The 20,094-nt window shown below is 33.9% G+C and overlaps 1 pseudogene; it reads left to right on the plus strand.

Annotated features, from left to right (window-relative positions):
• The window catches only part of LOC149540460 (26S proteasome regulatory subunit S10B homolog B-like), a 75,724-nt pseudogene that overhangs the window by 12,453 nt on the left and 43,177 nt on the right, over positions 1-20,094 (plus strand).

A 20,094-nucleotide genomic window follows, 5' to 3' on the forward strand; every position in this document is an offset into this window, starting at 1 on the left:
ATCATGACCAAATACATATATTAAGCTCTATTTTAACATCTAAAAGTCTGAAATATAGCAGCAACCCAAACTGATATGAAATACTCAACCGAAAACACCAAACTCTTACAAAAAACACACCCGAAAACTCACAAATCTTCACTGTTCAGCACAAAGGAAAACTTTGCATGAGCATGCACATGGAATGGCTTCAAAATCCTATCCTTAGCCTTCCTAGAAACCTAAAAACTCCCATTCTTGGGTCTCCTTCTCCATAGGTTTGGCAGCCTCTGGAGAACAACAAAGCAATAAGCGAAAATCAAGTTCTGGAATCCACCCAAAATGCCTCCAAACTCTTTAAAAGAGGGCATAAACCTAACTCACATCCAAGAGGGGTTAATAAAACATGTTTTAATAATAATTTTCATTTATTAGTCCATTAGCTTCCAAAGATTATCCCCTTTTTCTGAAACTTCGCTTTTTTGGGCCTGCCTGCCTTAGAAAAGATTATTATTTTTAATTATTTGAAAAGGGGACATGACAACCTACCTCCCATCTGTCATTTCTTTGGCCCCAGTAGGTCAAACCCTCATGCCTTTGAAAGGGATTGAATCTACCCTGCTACTGATTTTTCCCTCCACTATCTATGTATCTTACACCTTTCCAGTCGTTAAACCTTAAGCCTCAACATTCCTGCATCTTGCTCTATTATATTATGAATTTTAAATTGTTTGCATATGTCCATAATAAAATTAAACATCAACATTTAAATAAAATATAATATATATAATATTTGTTATTTTGATTTTATGATACGATTTAATGTATTTCTTGTTTTTAAAAATAATTATACATAAAATAAATTTAATTTATAAATATTTAAATCTATATAATATATTTATGTATTTTTAATTATTATAATTATTTATTAAATATTTATTAACACATATATTGTTTATTGTAAAATGAAACATCATAATTAAGTATATTTTAAAAATTATACATTAATTAAAATATAGAATCTTGTAAAATAGTCTAAATTCAATGAGCTTGTTTGATTTATTAAATGATTTTATTTTACATATTTAACTTAATTCTAATAGAATTGTGCCTCGAGTGAATTTGGTAGAATGGATACCCCTCAGTCCTTGGTTCTTAACCAAAGAGGCTAGGCGAAATGTTGAACCTCCATAAAAAAATATAATAGAATGATAAAGTTGTTTTATTTTAAGAGTTAAAAAAGTTAATAAGTTTTTTAACTTTTATAAATTCTTAATTTTAATTATAAAGAAAAGGTTAAGAGTTATTATATTTAACCGAAGAGTTCTCGAACTTTGTTATATAATTTAAAAATATTAAAATTAAATATTTAGCATCAAAAATAGAAACATTAAAATATGTGGAAGAGATGCGGTGGTGGAGAAAAATTCTTGAGCAACGTAGGAATGGAGGCCAAGATCAAGGATTCAAGGGGGGAAGGAGTGTTTTTTGGAAGAAATTAGTGAATCAGATGATGGAGATAGGGGATTTAATTGACATTGAAGTTTCTGAAGTGATCAAGTTGGATATTGATCTATGGAGGAAGATGGCAGTTATTGGTAGATTTATTGGTCCGAGGTTTAATAGATTGCAAATCAAAGAATGGTTCTCTAAGTATTGGTGTGAAGACAATGTTCTGAAATTCATTCCATTAGGTTTCTTCATTATTTTTTTTTGAGAAGATTCAATCAAAAATAAAATCCTAGGGCAAAAAAATTGGGTCTACAATTATTCCCCTTTATATTTGCAAGCATAACAAATGAATTTTGATATGATCTCATTAGCAGTATACAAGGAACCGATTTAAATCTGGTTGTATAATCTTCCTATTGGGTATTGGGGGATGAGTGTTTAGAGCATATTGGACGTTCAATGGGTACTTTGTTGGAAGTGGATGCAGAGATCATCAATAACGATTCATATCTCTATGCAAGGATTAAGATTGCAGTAGTCAAGAGAATCCCATCAACTATCAATCTCAAATCAGGGAGTGGAATTTGGAAGCAAAAAGTAGAAATTGAATTGCCTAATTTTGACACACAAAAGAGGGCAATAATCTCCTTGTGGGTAATCATTGACCTAAGGACAAACTAGACAAGGTTTGGGTTCCCAAGAAAATGGTTACAAAAACTATTTTTGTGAAACAAAAGATAGTATCTCCAAAGCAAAATTCAATTTTGGAAGAGGGGAAATGTTCTATATTGAAAGAAAATCTAGTGGATAGGGGAAAGCCATCTGTGGAGAAGAAGGCCGTACAAACCCATATGCAATCAGATACGAAGTGGATTATGATCGAGTATCTAATGGCAGTTTCTTTGCTTCAGGGGAACTAGAAAATGCTGATCCAAGAAATGTGAGTCAATCAGCCAAAGTTCTTCTTGGTAAAACCAAAGGTGGTAGGGGAAGGAGTTCTAACATGTAGAAAAGAGAAGAGAGGGCTAATGAGATAGGGATCATCAATGTTTTTTATTATTTAAGGAAAGCCCAGTGAATAGGATGCTCCATTGGTGAGAAATGAAAATATCTACATGGAATGTCAGGGGATTATTGGCCCTTGACAAGAAACTCTTGGTAAAATGAGAGTTAAATAAATGGAAGGGGATTTGGTTTTCTTATAGGAGGCAAAAATCAATCTTGATTAAGCTCTTAGTTTCTTGTCGTTTTGTCATAAGTGGGAAGGTTTTTTCAGGAAGTGGTTGGGGCTTCGAGAGGTTTGGATATAATGTGGAATCTAAATCTCATAAATGTCTCAAAATTAGAAAGATCTTCCCATTGGATCTTTGGAATCTGTCAGAAGAATAACTTGGACTTCCCCTTTTTTAATGTCTATGGCCCCACAAAATCTAATGAAAAGCTTAAGGTTTAGATAGAGATTTCAAAGATGTTGTCCTTGATTGATAACAACAAGGTGATTATAGCAGGGGATTGTAATGCCTTACTAGATCAAGAGGATAAGTCTGGGAGTTTAAGGACGTATTCTCAAATCATGGAGGATGTTAGCATGTTTGTGCATCAAAATAATTTATTTTATGTAGTCACAAAAAATGGTAAATTCATATGGACTAACCATAGGGAGAAATTCACCAAAATCATGGAGATATTGGATAGATTTCTAGTTGGTTCTTTTTGGGTTAAATCTTCTTTTAAAATGGGTTCTTGTATTCTTCCATTCTCTCTGTCAGACCATTTCCTAGTTCAACATTCTATTAAAGAATCTCCTCAAAGTGGTAAAGGAAGCTTTAGATTTCAAAACATGTGGTGGAGAGATAAGGATTTTTTGCCAAATTTGTAATCATGGTGGGAGAAGAGTAATATTTTTATTGGGACACCAAGTTATTACTTCTCTCAAAGATTGAAAATGCTAAAAATATATATTAAAAGATGGAATAAGGATTCATTCAAAAACATATTCGTGGAGAAAATAAGTATTGAAGTAGAATTGGATGTTCTTAACAACCACGTCATAGCGGATGATATTACTAACAAAGATTTCCTACAAGAAAAAAGGTTGAAAAATGATCTAGCAGAAATCCTACATAAAGAGGAGGCATTTTGGAGGGATAAGTCTAGAGATAACTAGATTTGTATTGGCAATCTGAATACAAAGTTCTATCATGCTTCAGTTAAATCGAGGAGAGCCAACAGTAGGATCAGTTGTATTCAAAAGGACCATGGAGTTTGATTAGAGGATGAATGCGTAATAACAAAGGAAGCAGTTGATCATTTTAAATCTCTATTAGAGGAATCTCTTGACTCTATTTTTTCGGACCCTCAACATTTGCTTGATGTGATTCTGAAAGTGTTTTTGGAAGAGAAAAATTTGGATTTGATGCATTCCTTTTCCATTATGGAGGTTAAAAAACCACCTTTTACAATCTACTGGATAAGACGCTAGGCCTAGATGATTTTCCTTCAAAAAAAATTCAAAAACACTGGAGTTTTATGGGGGAAGACATATTAAAAGTGGTGGAGGATTTTAGGAAGAAGGGGAGATTTGTTACAGACATCAACAATATGGTCATCGTCTTGATTCCTAAGAACTCTACAATTCTATCTACAAAATCATCTTTAAGGCAATGGTTAATAGATTGAAGATAAAACTCGACAGGTATATTTTGGCTGAACAACATGGTTTTATCCCTAGGCATGAAATTTCAAACAATATTCTAATGGCAAGGGAAGTTATTCATTCTATGAAGTTAGGAAAGAATCTAGGTATGATTATCAAATTAGATATTAATAAAGCATATGATAAAGTAAGATGGTCTTTTATATGTGAAGTCTTTTCCAGATTCGACTTTTGTCAAGAGTAGATTAGATGTATCATCCACCATTTATCCTCTGTCCACTTCTCCATTCTAGTCAATGGTTCTCTTTGTGGTTTTTTTCAAGAAACTAATGGATTGAGGCAAGGCGATCCCCTATCTCCATTCCTTTTTGTTTTGATTATAAAATTTCTTGTTAGGAACATTACAAAACAAACAAATATGGTTTGGTAGGGAGAGAGTCTTATCCATAATTTTTCTGAACTGATTTCACACTAACAATTTATTGATGATACTATGCTTTTTGGGGAGGCTTCAGTTAGGGAAGTGTTGGTCATTAGGGAGGTGTTGGATAGTTATGAGAGGGGTTTAGGATAATGCATAAACATGTTGAAGTCCAAGATTTATTTTCTCAATTCCAGCAGGAGCCTACAGAATAATATTATTAATATATTGGGATTTGTAAGAGGTGAATTCCCTGTTGTATATTTGGGGGTCCCTCTGTTCGTAAGTAGGTTTGACCCCAAGATATGAGAGGATAAATCAAATAGATTTCAACAAAAGGGTCTAGGGTGGAAAAATTAGTTGTTATCTTAGGTAGGTAGAATACAAATGATAAAAATGATGCTATCAACCATTCCTATATACTACATGTCAGTCTATCAAATGACTAACAAAGCAACAACATCCATTGATGGTTCGTTAAAAAACATCTTGTGGGAAGGATCAAAGGAAGTAAAAAAGACCACCTAATAAGTTGGGACATGGCTTGCAAATCAAAAAAACATGCAGTATTGGTACGAGAAAGATGTTGGACTATAGAATCATGCTTTGGCAGCTAAATTGGCATGGAAGATGTACAAATATCCAAAGAAACCATGGGGTAAAGTTGTTTTAGCTAAATACTTGGACTCTGCTAACCCCAACATAATTCTTATAGTGGCCAATGCGAACAAAGGATCTCATATGTGGCATTTCCTTTAAACAGTCGAAATCTCATTACTAAACATCTTACATGGAAAATAGGAAATAGGTGTAGAGAAAAGCTTTGGCATGATTCTTGGAATGGAGATCCTCTGCTAATCAATTAATTCAAGGGTATTAATTGGGTGACTAAAACAAAAGCAGTGATGGGGGAAGATTAGATGATTATTTTAGTAGTCATGAGAATTATTGTTCGATAAGTTGGAAATCAGCAGGATCAAGCTCCCTAGAGTATCAAAGGAAATTATATGATCTCCTTTCAATTAGAATTATGATTCCCTTAGATCCTGAAGATCAACTATTATGGAGTGCATCTAAATCAAGGAATTATAAGGTCAATCTTAGTTATGAGTTGCAGAGGTTCAAAACTAGAGTTGTTGAGTGGCCTTTGATTCTTTGTTGGGGAAAATGGTTGCTTCCAAAAGTAAGAATATTTCTATGGGTTGCTCTTCATGGTAGGATTCTCATAGGCAATCATTTGAAGAGTATTGGTATTGAGGGATCGAGCTGGTGCATTTTGTGTAAAAAATATGAGGAGATGGTGGACCATCTCCTCCTTTGGTGTCCTTTTGTGCAACAATGTTGGGAGTGGTTAATAGGTAGATTGAATTGGAATGTAGTCAGGAATAAATTATTTAGAGATTTTTGTGTTTTCGTGGCTATTGGATAGGAGATTTTCCAAATGGGGAATTCTTTAGATAGTAAGTCCATCTATGCTAGTATGGCATATCTAGAAGGAGAGAAATCATAGGATTTTTGAAGAGAAATAGATGGGAGTTGAAGTTTTGTAGGAAAACATTAAAGAATCCATTGAAGAAGTTGTTAACATCAGGACCCAAGGGCTGAAGTATAGTATAATTTCCCCACTAACTAGGACATTAATACCTGCAAAACCCATGCTAGAATTTATACAATATTAAAAATATATGTTACTATTCTACCCTCTATCGTCACCCAACCTTAAATACGTCTCTAGATTGGGTTACCTAACCCTTAGTTATTCAACCCTCTTTTCTAGAGTGCACCCTTTAAGGTTCGCACATGCATATGTTGACACCATTAGAATATTCCTTCCATTGTACTTCCTCAAGCATGTTGGTCAGATGCAGATAATTCTCGCATACCAACATTAAAAAGGTTGTATCCATTATGTAGTGTTCTTGGTCAAATAGGTATTTCACCCATTTTTGATACCAACACTTTACCATCATCTCTGTCATGCTAGCCAAATAGGTAGTAATACATATCTCTGATATTGACACCTAGAGCTTGCCATTTACTTCATCATAATTGCCAAATGGGAATGAACCCATCTCTGATACAAAATACGTGAAGCAATAACCTTGGATCCTTTCATGACATTCATAATGAATGCCCTCGACCAAGACATACTTGGATCATATTAAGACATTCTAATGAATGCCCTCCACCAAGACATGCTTGGATCATATGCTTAATAATTATATTATTTTATTCTATTATGATCTAATTCCATAAATAATTGTTTAGAAAATATATAATCCCCATATATTTGATGTCATATAGTAATTGCATATATATATGGATTTTGAATATGCATATATGTTGATTTAAAGATACGCCACATTAAATTAACGTATACCATCTAATAATAATATTTAGACAGCTTAATATATCCTTGACTTACCTTGGGGAGTTAGGCTTTGATTGCTTTGAAATGCAACCTCCTTTATAATCTTCCTATACTTACCTCTATCATAGGCTGTACCACTTCCTTCGCTACAAATATATATTTATAATGATGTGATGGATGACTTGAGGGGTCTCAGTGGTAGCAATTATAATCTTTCCCCTTCCTTCAATGCTCCACCTATCCTTCCATGTGGGCATGGTTATAAAGTGAAGGTATATATGTCTCGACTCTTTTCGGTCCAAAACCCCATTTGACCCCACACTGACATGGTCCTCCGCATGTTGAAGTAACCTTCATTCTTTCTTACTAACCATCAGTTTTTTGATAACTTCATGACCACCATATGTCTGGCACCTTCTTAGATGAAATGAACCCCTGATGGTTGGTCATTCACACTTCTTATTTTACTTCATTGGTTGTTTGTGAGTGTGTGAATTAATGCATCAATATACAGTATCATCTTTTCCCTCTCCTATTTCTTATGTGTTCGATATATATATGCATTGCTTGTGTGGACACCATCCTTGGAGTTGTCGATTGGTAGTAGTTTCATTTATTAATAAAATGAGTTAGTGTTTTATATGTTGGGTAACATAGATGTGTTTGGAAATAATAGTGTTTAGTGTTTGAGCATTAACATATACTAATTTCATATATTTTGCTACTTATTTACATTTATATGTTATATTAGACAAATTTATTAATAAAATAAGGACTTAGATATTAAGAGCAACATTAAAAGAGATACATATTTTAAATACATTGTGTATTAAAAAATCAATTTGGGGCTCATTGCATATAGATACCATTCTAAATAGGATCATGATATGGAAGTTTTATGGTCATTCAAATCCAGAGGGGATCACTTCATGAGAGATAAGAAGGCTATCAGAAATTTGGTTACTTAGCAACCTCTCAATAGGGGTGGTTGAAATTAAATTTTGACAGGGCTAGTAGAGGTAATCTAGGTAGAAGTAGGATTGGTGTAATCATTTGAAATGAAGAAGGGCGGTTCATTAAAGCAATTGCAAGTCCCATTGGCAGCACTTCAAATAATGTTGTAAAGATCTCTATGTTGGAAACTGGTCTTAGATGGTGTGCATAAAATAGAATATCCAACTTGGTCATCGAGGGAGATTCAAAGGTCATCAGCAACAAATTAGCAAAGAGGGATTTCCAATCATGGAGATTGGAAGATTGGATCCCAAAAATCTTAGGACATCTGAGGTCAATGGGAGAATTTCAACTTCAACATTTTTACTGAGAAGGTAACAGGGCGGTAGATCTACTAGCAAATTAGGGGATTGATTACAATGAAGTGATGGGATTTGAGTACGGTGAACACATGCCACTGTATTTGAAGGAGATTCTTTCAAAGGACATTCAGCCATTCAAAAATAAAGGCATTGGATAGTGATAGAAGGTGGCACTTTGCCTACTTGAAGTGGAGTTTCTCATGAGTTTAGGACCTTTCTCTTCCACTTTCAAATTGAGAAAATATTTTTTCAGGATTCATAGAAGAGATCAATCAGATCGAATGGCTTGGTAGAAGATTGTCACATAACCCTCGTACATCCTGTGTCAAACCATATTTGTAAACATTTCAATCCTAAATTTATGGCAGTAATTCTTTATTAAGGAGAAGTGTCTTGATCCATTTGCCTCTCATAGATGGCGAGTGTCTTGGGTATTAGATGTAGGTGTATGCAGGAAGTCACGTTGGTGGAAGACAACGAAGGAACAAGTTTGCAAAATTTTTAAGCATGCCAATGATCAAGAAAAGACAACCATGATCAATTTGTTGGGTGTGGACCATTGGATAGGAGGCCATGTGCACAATGGGAAGATGGTGTTTGATCTTTTTCAGCCCATTATCCAAGTATTGGGACATCTGGTGACTACAAATGGTATGATACGAAGTATGATTATAGAAGAGATTTATTTGGAGGTACCAATTACCCTGGATTTGATTGACACTAGCATCTTCGGTGGAGGTATGTTGAGCTTATTTGGTTTGGAAGCTGAAGGTAAGAAGAAACTGATGAAGAAGGCCTAGAACCTATTTAAGATTTGTGTCATGAAGGAGTATGATATGAGTAAGTTTGAGGCCTTTTGTCAAGCAAATGATACCTATTCCCAGCAGAAGTAACAACAAGGCTTCTCTCTATTGGCAACGGGATTGGGTATCTCTTTCATTGAAATGGATAACATAGCTTGTTTGTAACTAGTTTCGTAAATGGAGAGATAGCTCTTACATATTATGTAATATCTTTTTTTTCCAGTAATACAAAGGGTATTTCCCCCTAGGTATAACTTACCAAAAAAAAGCATTAAAATATGATTATAATTTTGTTATAATTTTTTTAATCTAATTTATTACATTTGATGAAATTTTAATGACAACTATATTTTTAGCTTTCTCTGTAACAATCTCTATCTTATCTTTATAGTTATTTCTACCCTCCCTCATTATTACTTGTGGTAGGCTAAATACTATTGTATCAATTTTTGGATTGTTACTCTTGATTAGTGATTTAATGATACATTTTTGGACCAATATCAAGTGTTTTTCTCACTTTCACATTTTTTAATATTTTATATACTTTACATGCACACTTTTTAAGTTTAGATATTGTAAAAATTATTTATTGATGATATGATTAGTTAAAATCAATTGATTCTTATGTATGGCTTTTTGGAAAATAATGAACAATAACTTTAATGCCTTTTCTTTAGTTGTACTGCATAAATATAGCCTTTTAAGCCCTATTTTTCCGCATAATGTTGCACCCAATCACTAAAAATTATCTCATGCATATAAAATCTTCAATAAAATAATTATTTTATTTATTTCCTTCAAATGTTTTAGACCATAATATGAAACATTTGTTTCATTCGAACTCAACTATTAAATTACCCACTCTCCAGAAATGTGTAATTATAATATTAAATTTAATTTTAATTAATGTAATTTTTTTTTTTTTGATAAGAAAGAGTCAAAGCCATATATTAAGTCAAAAAATGATAATACAACCCAACTCAAGGGGCACTAAGAGGATGAAGTTGGGTGATAGTCCTTCAGTATTGCCCTTTACAAAATTGAAACCATCAGATAACATAATATAAAAAATTATTTGAGACAACATCCTTGATTTTCTCTTATTAATAGTCAACCCGTATGTCAGTGTGACTTGAAAAAATATAGATACAAACATCTAACAACTTTCTATGCTACTCATTAGGAAGTTAGAGAATCTTGACAAAGTCATAAATTTGCTAGGAACATTATAATCTAAATGTAGAAATTTGACAACACAAATCCATTAGGAAACTAATTAAAATCACAAATTGACACGAAATTGTCAAAAAAAAGTATATTAATAATAAAAAAGACTCATTCAGGACTTGGGCAATCCCAGTACATCCAAAAAAATTGGCCCACAATATATAGAGATCCTAAAGCAAAGCTTGAAATGAACAAAAGTGGAGATAGATGAAACAAACAACATGTGAGACGAGGATGGTGAATCCTCCACCTTTGAGACCTCATCTTCTTTAGGTAGTGGAAATTCCAAGCATCTATTTCATTCTTCCAAGCTCCAATATCTTCTTTAGCCACATACTGCTCTAGTCAATTTCTAATTGAGGTCCTCTTCACAAGAAGAAGACACAAGAGGAAGGAAACATTCCTATGAATTATTGGAAACCATTAAATCACCCTGGTTGGATCAAAGGAAGAAATGATTAGATAGAGTGGGACTAGTTGACACCCATTTTGGGGAATACCATAGTGGCAATGTCTACAGAATAAGATATCATATCTCATGTTGGCCAAAATTTTCTCCAAATTACCTGCGAAGTCGAGTTTAAACAAATGTCTGACCATCATATTCATGCAACCCTCGTCAATATCAATTAGAGTGGACATAGCCAGGACCATTGCTAATATATCATTAAGAATCCTAGACTAGTCAGTAGTCATAATAAATTCCTTACCCAATATTTTGAACACAACCCAAACTACTAAAAAGTGTGTGTTAAGGTGGACTTCTCTGAGATGAATACCATAAATTGGTTCATCAAAGGATATTTGAGAGGGAGGGCCCTTCAATGTAATGATGGTATTCATCTTGAAAACCCCACCGACTGGGGTAGTGTTGTGGTGTCCACAGCACATGCCCCATTCCTCAATAGGAATGGGGACCCCCTACTTTTTTCGACTCCCGAACTCATAGTTCAAGAGTCGGGAGAAGAAATACGATTATAGTTAGGAGTCTTAGAGTTAAAAAATAATTAAAAAATTTCAAAAAAAATAAAAAAAAATCTCATGCATGCGCATCGAGGCACAGTGTGCTTTACACAAGAGAGAGAGGGTTATAAAACCCTCCCTCCCCTTTTGTTTTGCTCATTCTTACCAGAGAGCAAGGAGGGAGAGGTATTATCATCAAATGGTGTCCACTTTCAGATCAGTAGCAAAACCAATTTTTTACAAGTTCCAAGGCATAACCCCAAAATCATGGTTAAATAATGAGTACGCTGAGATCAAAGACACGGACTTGGGAGAGTTCTTAAGAGTTTGTAACAGTCCAACCGAAAGGTCGTCTATGAGGTCTGCACTAATCCATTCTAGATTAGTAAATGCAACATCACATCCTGAGACCGTGCAGTCAGCTGAATTGATTATGACCCTATCTTGGCATTTTTTTCCACAGAAACAAAAGAGGATCAAGGTTAGAATGAACAAGAGGCAAAGAGTTCATAAAAGATTAGTGCCTAATCTATCTATTCCTGAAAATATTTTCGAGGAAGAATCAGATGAGGGGGAAACAAAGTCAGATGAAGAGGAGGAGCAAGTGCCTCTACAAAGGAGAACTCGACTGGCCAAAGCCACAGAATTGGAAAGAAGGAAGAATGCCACAAATACCCCATCACCCACCCAAGCTAAAACGGTAGAACTCTCTTCTTCAGAAGATGAAGAACAACGATGGGTGAATGAGCAAAAGGAGCTAGGTGATGGTGTTTTCTCCATCTTGGATTTTGATTTTATGCCTGTGGGTATAGAGTTAGTTGGAGATAAGATTAGAGATACCCCTACAGGTGAATTTCAACAGCAAGATTGGATGCAGATGCCACCCGATACATAAGGTCCTCATCTCACTCCCCCATCTTCACCTCATCTCATTCCCCCATCTTCACCTCAAGTTATGATGGTAGATAAGGTTTCAGTAACACCTCCACCTTTGAATTCAGAAGAACATGTTCAAAAGGAATTGTCATTACAAGAAGAACCAGAACCAAGGCTTACTGATGGGCCATCAAAAGAGGCACAGACAGTAGAATGTATACAACAACCTTCTCAAGAAGTTGAGGATCAAACTACGGGATCTACAGAAACCAAGACTACAGAAGAAGAACCCTTATGATAGGAGACTCCAAGCAAGAGCGATAGAGGGAAGGAGGTAGTTGAACACATCCCTTCATCATCTAGAGCCAAGGTTATAGAAAGGCATATTCCAAGATGGTTTCAAAAGGAAATAATGAGAAGTGCCAAGCATCAATTTTGTGCTTCAGAGGATGATATTTGTGACATTGTGGAGATTTTGAACAAGCCTGAGTCTCCATTACATGATGCAATGCCATTTGCATTCATTACTACTACCCGGAACCAGGACTTATTTGCACAAGTGGCTCACCCTCCAAAAGGCACAGATGCATAAGTTGTTAGTCTTGAGGACTATGAAGTAAAAGATATTATGTTAGGAAAGCCTACATGGGATACATCCCAACAAATGATGACTTTAAGAGTCAAGGAGGTTCTCAGCCATATGGAACAAGATAAGATTGAAATCAAAACACTTCGAAGGCAAGTTGAGATCTTAAAGGGATATTTAGCTGAAGTTATTGGTCATCTTGATTTTGAACGCCTTGAGGAGACTTTGAATACCATTCTTAGAGAAGGGGAAGGTGTATGGCTCAGTCCATTTTTGAGAGCTTGTTAGGATTGGTGAGATAGCCTTGAAGATAAGGGTGTCACTATAATCATAGGAAGTTTGAGGTTATTGCATGCTACACAAGAGAATGTTGATAAGATTGTGGCAATTTTGAGGCAGGACTTCAATATCATCGATGAGGTACGGGCATGGAGCAAGGATTTACAAACTCTACAAACCATAAAAAGGAAAAGGTACCGCATTTTGATTGATGTATATGCCAGAGAGGAGTTAGACATGATAGATGATCAGATAGAAAAGATTGCAGATGGAAATAAAGTGATGGAAACATTGCATGATGAGATACATAGGCTCAAGGACCAAGCCCGAGAGCGAATTTTGGAAGCAAAAAAGTTGTACAGTGATGCATGCTTGGACATTTTTGAAGATGAAGAATGAGAGAAACTGTTGGCAGTTGAGGTAATTGTGAAAATTTTCAGAAAGACTTTAGAGGAAGCAGCCAGTGATGAAGACATCAGACAAGCCTTCAAGACAGAGGAAGCACTCTTAGAGTTGGACACCAAACTCAGAGATTTTGTAGAAACTCAAATTGAGGTGGACAACTACAAACAAAAGGTCAAAGACAAGTATGAGGCTTTGGATATTCTAGATGGTACTAAGATTACTGAGATTATAGAGAAATTCAAGGGCAAACATCCAAGCATAGCTTTAGGATAAAGATGAACAAAACCCAGATGCCAGAATTTTAATTTTGACACTTAGTAAAATTTTGAGATATTGACCCAGTCGAGGTCCGCAGCCCCACAGGTCCACAATTCAGAGGTGCACCGACAATTGACTACCAGTTCCAAAAATAGCACTTTCCATGCATCAGGAGCACATTCTAATGGAAAGTTAACTCTAACACATGCCTAGTGAAGGGCCAGTTTCCATTTTCAATGCCTCCATGCACTTCCACTTCGACTGATGGCTTCCTCTTACTTTCTCTCTCATGATTTCTCTATTTTTGACATGTAAAGGATTCATGCATCCAATTAATGAATAAAATATGGATGGAGTTCCTCTAAGCACCAGTTAGATTGTTAGTTTGTATATATTTAGTTTGTTTAAATGTTTTAAAAGAATTTTATTGCATCAAGATATGTCTCACTCTCAACACAAATTGAAGAGATGATTTCTTATAAATACCCCACTGTAAAATGTAAGAAGGGCCATCGTTATTATGCAATAAAATTATGCTTTTGGTGCTAGCATTCGGAGTGTAGTTATTCTTGCCTGAACGTGTCATTGTTTTGTGGATTTTATTCATGAGATTGTGATTGAGCTAAGGTTTATTGTGTTGTTTCTAGATGTGCAATCTTTTAGTTCTAGTGTTTGCTATAGATATATGAATTTCGTTGATGTAACGAGCTTGAGAAGAGATCACCCAATTGTGTCTACATAGCTTTTTGTCTCGCATGAGTGCACTTTTTGTGGCCTTGCGATTTGATGAAGAGTGAAACATCATTTGATTTGTTAAAGATTCTCACCGATGATTGCATCAGTGGATTCTAGGAAGCGCTGCTCCTATTTTCATTAGTTTCCTGTCAATTTTTTTGAAGGTTTAACTTGCAGCGTGTTATGTCCTATAGCTTATGTTTGTTTAGGAATTTCAATTTCAAAGTCATTTGATTTCATGTTATTTGCTTTCAGTTTTGTTATTTTCTTTGCTAACCCCCTATTAGAATAGGACCTCATATTAGCTGCATTGTTAGAATTGCATACATTAAAAAATAGAAAAAATACAAAAATATTGTTCTTTTGGTGTGATATTTTGAGACAGTGAACAGATTTTACTTCAATTCGAAGATAAAAGAGTTTTTAGAACCAGCAAAGGCCTCCTCGTGAACACTCACATTTATCTTCTACAAAGCGGATTTTGGTATGTCACAAGACAAATACTGAAACTTGGAGTGGATCCTTAAAAAGATTTTCTTTTCAAGAGAGGAATTACACTATGGATTCCTACCGTTGACCTCGTGCAAAACAAACGTCCAACAGGTAGTCAGGTTCCTTCCTATAAATACTTGAGGAGACCTTTTAGATTCTCTTAACGATATGTATTCCCTTGATTGTTGGTTTACTTAGAAGATGGAACTAAGAAACTTTGGGATATTCTCTTAAATTTGAGGCTTAAAATAAGAGCAAAAACAATTCTTAAAAAAATCTTATATCTTAGAGTCAAATCTCATGTATAATTCTTTATCCAAAAATTACCCAACTTTGTCCTCTTAGTGCCCCTTGAGTTGGGTTGTATTATCATTTTTGACTAAATATAAGGCTTTGACCTCTTGCTTATCAAAAAAATCAAAAAACATTAATTTTAATTAAATTTAATATTATAATTTCATACTTTTGGAGTGTAGGTAATTTAATAGCTGAGTTTGGAATGAAACAAGTGTTTCATATTAAGTTCTAAAACATTTGAAGGAAATAAATAAAATAATTATTTTATTGAAGATTTTATATGCATGAGATAATTTTTAGTGATTTGGTGCAACATTATGCGAAAAAATAGGGCTTAAAAGGCTATATTTATGCAATACAACTAAAGAAAAGGCATTAAAGTTATTGTTCTTTATTTTCTAAAAAATAGTAATAACTATAATGATAAGATAGAGATTGTTACTAAAGAACATATTGGAGCTTGGGAGAACGAAATAGAAGTAAGTTTGGAATGCTTGGAATTTCCACCACCTCAAGAAGAGGAGGTCTCAAAGGTGGAGGATTCACCATCCTTGTCTCACATGCTAGTTGTTTCATCTATCTCCACTTTTGTTCATTTCAAACTTTCCTTTAGGATCTTTATATATTGTGGGCCAAATTTTTTAGATGTACTGGGATTGCCCAAGTCTTGAATGAGTCTTTTTAATTATTAATATACTTTTTTTGAACAATTTCTTGTTAATTTGTGATTTTAATTAGTTGCTTGATGGATCCATGTTGTCAAAGCAATTGCAAGTCCCATTGGCATCACTTCAAATAATGTTGTAGAGATCTCTATGTTGGAAACTGGTCTTAGATGGTGTGCATAAAATAGAATATTCAACTTGGTCATCAAGGGAGATTCAAAGGTCATCATCAATAGATTAGCAAAGAGGGTTTACAATCATGGAGACTAGAAGATTGGATCCCAAAAATCTCAAAACATTTGAGGTCAATGGGCTAATTTCAACTTCAACATGTTTACCGAGAAGGTAACAGGGCAGTATATCTACTAGAAAATTTAGGGATTGATTATAATGAAGTGATGGGATTTGAGTACGGTGATCACATGCAACTGTATTTGAAGGAGATTCTTTTAGAGGACATTCGGTCATTCATGAGTAAGGGCATTGGATAGTGACAAAAGGTGGCACTTTTCCTGCTTGAAGTGGAGTTTCTCATGAGTTAGGACCTTTTTCTTCCACTTTTAGATTGAGAAAATCTTTTTCAGATTCATAGTAGAATCTATCAGATCAAACGGCTTGGTAGAAGATTGTCATGCAACCCTTGTACATCTTGTGTCAAACTATATTTGTAGACATTTCAATCCTAAATTTGTGGCAATAATTCTTTTTTAAGGAGAAGTGTCTTCATCCATTTTCCTCTCATAGATGGCAAGTGTCTTGGGTATCAGATGTAGGTTTATGCAAGAAGTGGCATTGGTGGAGATAGTGAAGGAACGAGTTTCTAGAATTTTTAAGCATTCCAATGATCAAGAAAAGGCAACAATGATTGATTCGTTGGGTGTGGACCACTGGACAAGAGACCATGTGCACAATGGGAAGATGGTGTTTGATCTTTTTCAGCCCATTATCCAAGTATTGGGACATCCGATGACTGAAGATGGTATGATATGAAGTATGATTATAGAAGAGATTTATCTGGAGGTGACTATTACCCTAGATTTGATTGACACTGGCATCTCTGGTGGAGGTATGTTGAGCCTATTTTGTCTGGAAGCCGAAGGTAAGAAGAAACTGATGAAGAAGGCTAGGAAGTTGTTTAAGACTTGTGTCGCAAAGGAGTATGACATGAGTAAGTTTGAGGCCTTTTGTCAAGCAAATAATAAACTATTCCCAACAGAAGTAACAACAAGGCTTCTCTCTATTGGCAAAGGGATTGGGTATCTCTTTCATTGAAATGGATAACATAGCTTGTTTGTAACTAGTTTCATAAATGGAGAGATAGCTCCTACATACTATGTAATCTCTCTCTTTTTCCAATAATACAAAGGGTATTGCCCCCTAGGCAGAGCTTACCAAAAAAAAAAACATTAAAATATGTTTATAATTTTGTTATATTTTTTCATCTATTTTATTACATTTGATGAAATTTAAATGACAATTATGTCATTATATTTGATAAATTTTTAATGACAATTCTATTTTTAGCTTTCTCTATAACAATCAATACCTTATCTTTATAGTTATTATGGCTTTCTGGAAAATAAAGAACAATAACTTTAATGCCTTTTCTTTAGTTATATTGCATAAATATAGCCTTTTCAGCCCTATTTTTCCGCATAATGTTGTACCCAATCACTAAAAATTATCTCATGCATATAAAATATTCAATAAAATAATTATTTTATTTATTTTCTTCAAATGTTTTAGACCTTAATATGAAACATTTGTTTTATTCCAAACTCAACTATTAAATTACTCACTCGCCAAAAGTGTGTAATTATAATATTAAACTTAATTTTAATTAATGTATTTTTTTTTTTTTTGATAAGCAAGAGGTCAAAGCCATATATTAAGTCAAAAAATGATAATACAAACCAACTCAAGGGGCACTGAGAAGACAAAGTTGGGTGATAGTCCTTTAGTATTGCCCTTTATAGAACTGAAACCATCAAATAACATAATATAAAAAATTATTCGAGACAACATCCTTGATTTTCTCTTATTAACAATCAACCCATATGTCAATGTGACTTGAAAAAATATAGATACAAACATCTAACAACTTTCTATGCTACTCGTTAGGAAGTTGGAGAATCTTGACAAAGTCATAAATCTACTAGGAACATTAAAATCTAAATGTAGAAATTTGACAACACGGATCCATCAGGCAACTAATTAAAATCACAAATTGACATGAATTTGTCAAAAAAAAAAGTATATTAATAATTAAAAAGACTCATTCAGGACTTGGCAATCCTAGTACATCCAAAAAAATTGGCCCGCAATATATAGAGATCCTAAAGCGAAGCTTTAAATGAACAAAAGTGGAGATAGATGAAACAACTAGCATGTGAGATAAGGATGGTGAATCCTCCACCTTTGAGACCTCCTCTTCTTCAGGTGGTGGAAATTCCAAGCATTCCAAACTTACTTCTATTTCATTCTTCCAAGCTCCAATATCTTCTTTAGCAACATACTACTCTAGTTAGTTTCTAATTGAGGTCCTCTTCACAAGGAAAAGACACAAGAGGAAGGAAACATTCCTATCAATTATTGAAAACCACTAAATCACCTTGGTTAGATTAAAGGAAGAAATGATTAGATAGAGCAGGACTAGGTGACACCCATTTTGGGGAATATCATAGTGGCAATGTCTACATAATAAGAGATTATATCTCATGTTGTCCAAAACTTTCTCCAAATTACCTAAGTATTCTAGTTTAAACAAATTTCTGACCATCATATTCATGCTACCCTCATCAATGTCAATTAGAGTGGACATAGCCAGGACCATTGTTGGTATATCATTAAGAATCCTATACTAGTAAGTAGTCATAATAAATTTCCTACCCAAGATTTTGAACACATCTCGAACTACTAAAAAGTGTGTGTTGAGGACTTCTCCAAGATGAATACCATAAATTGGTTCATCAAAGGATATTTGAGAGGGAGGGCCCTTCAACTTAATGATGGTATTCATCTTGAAAATCTCACCGACTGGGGTAGTCAGGTTCCTTCCTATAAATACTTAAGGAGACTTTTTAGATTCTCCTGATACTTATTCCCTTGACTGTTTGTTTTCTTAGAAGATGGAACTAAGAAACTTCAAGATATTCTCTTAAATTTGAGGCTAAAAATAAGAATAGAAACAATTCTATAAAAAAAAAAAACTTATATCTTAGAGTCAAATCTCATGTATAATTCTTTATCCAAAAATTGGAAGGCTTATCTGAGAGTTGGTAGACATAAGCATCTATTTTCATCAATACAGTTTCTTAAAAACCCAATTACTAGTAATTTAAGCTAGAATAAATATAATAGCCTCTATATTATGGTCTAAAATATACTCACTTTAATTTTATCAAAACCTCTCCATGGATGTAATAATTTTTGTAAGAGAATATAGAAATATGATCTTTCCTACTTATAAGATGAACAAAATGTAGGATGAGAAAATATATGCTTGCTTAGAATACATTTTTAAAATCTAATATATCCATTCCAAAGAAGAAGATAATGCTACTATTAATTCTACTTGTATCAGAGAAACATAAAATTTGGAAATAGAGTATCTGATATACATACATATATGCATATTCTCTCCCTCTCTCTCTCTCACACACACAAACACACATATGAATGTATATACATATCCATTCCAAAGAAGAAGACAACACTACAATTTATTCCACTTGTACTAGATAAACATAAAATTTGGAAATAGAGTATCTGATATACATACATATATACATATTTACACACACACATGTGTGTGTATGTGTGTGTGTGTGTGTGTATAAATACATATACATACATATACTACACACACACACACACATACATATATACATTCATGTATATATATGTATGCATGAATATATGTATATATACATACTTACATATATAAATATATAGATATACATATATATACATGTATATATGTATGTATGTATGTATGTATGTATGTATATTTGTGTGTGTGTGTGTGTGTATCATAGAGATAAATACAACTTTGTTCAGTCTTTATAAAATAAATTTGACAATTTAGAGCAAAAACAACAAAACCTAACTTTTATCAAGAGAGATAATTTTAAATACTTAGAATTTTTTCCAGTTATCAACCCATCTAAACATCTACTACTTAGTTGATTGAAACTTCTACCATCTAATTAGTAAGTAGACCAAAATTAGGGGAACTCCCCCATATACCAAAAAACTCCCAAGCAATATCATAGTGGCAAGGTCTACATATTAAGAGATCATCTCTCATGTTG

The sequence above is a fragment of the Cupressus sempervirens genome, chromosome 9 (genome assembly GCF_028749045.1).
Source record: "Cupressus sempervirens isolate cs-2001-9-10 chromosome 9, ASM2874904v1, whole genome shotgun sequence".
Lineage (NCBI taxonomy): Eukaryota > Viridiplantae > Streptophyta > Pinopsida > Cupressales > Cupressaceae > Cupressus > Cupressus sempervirens.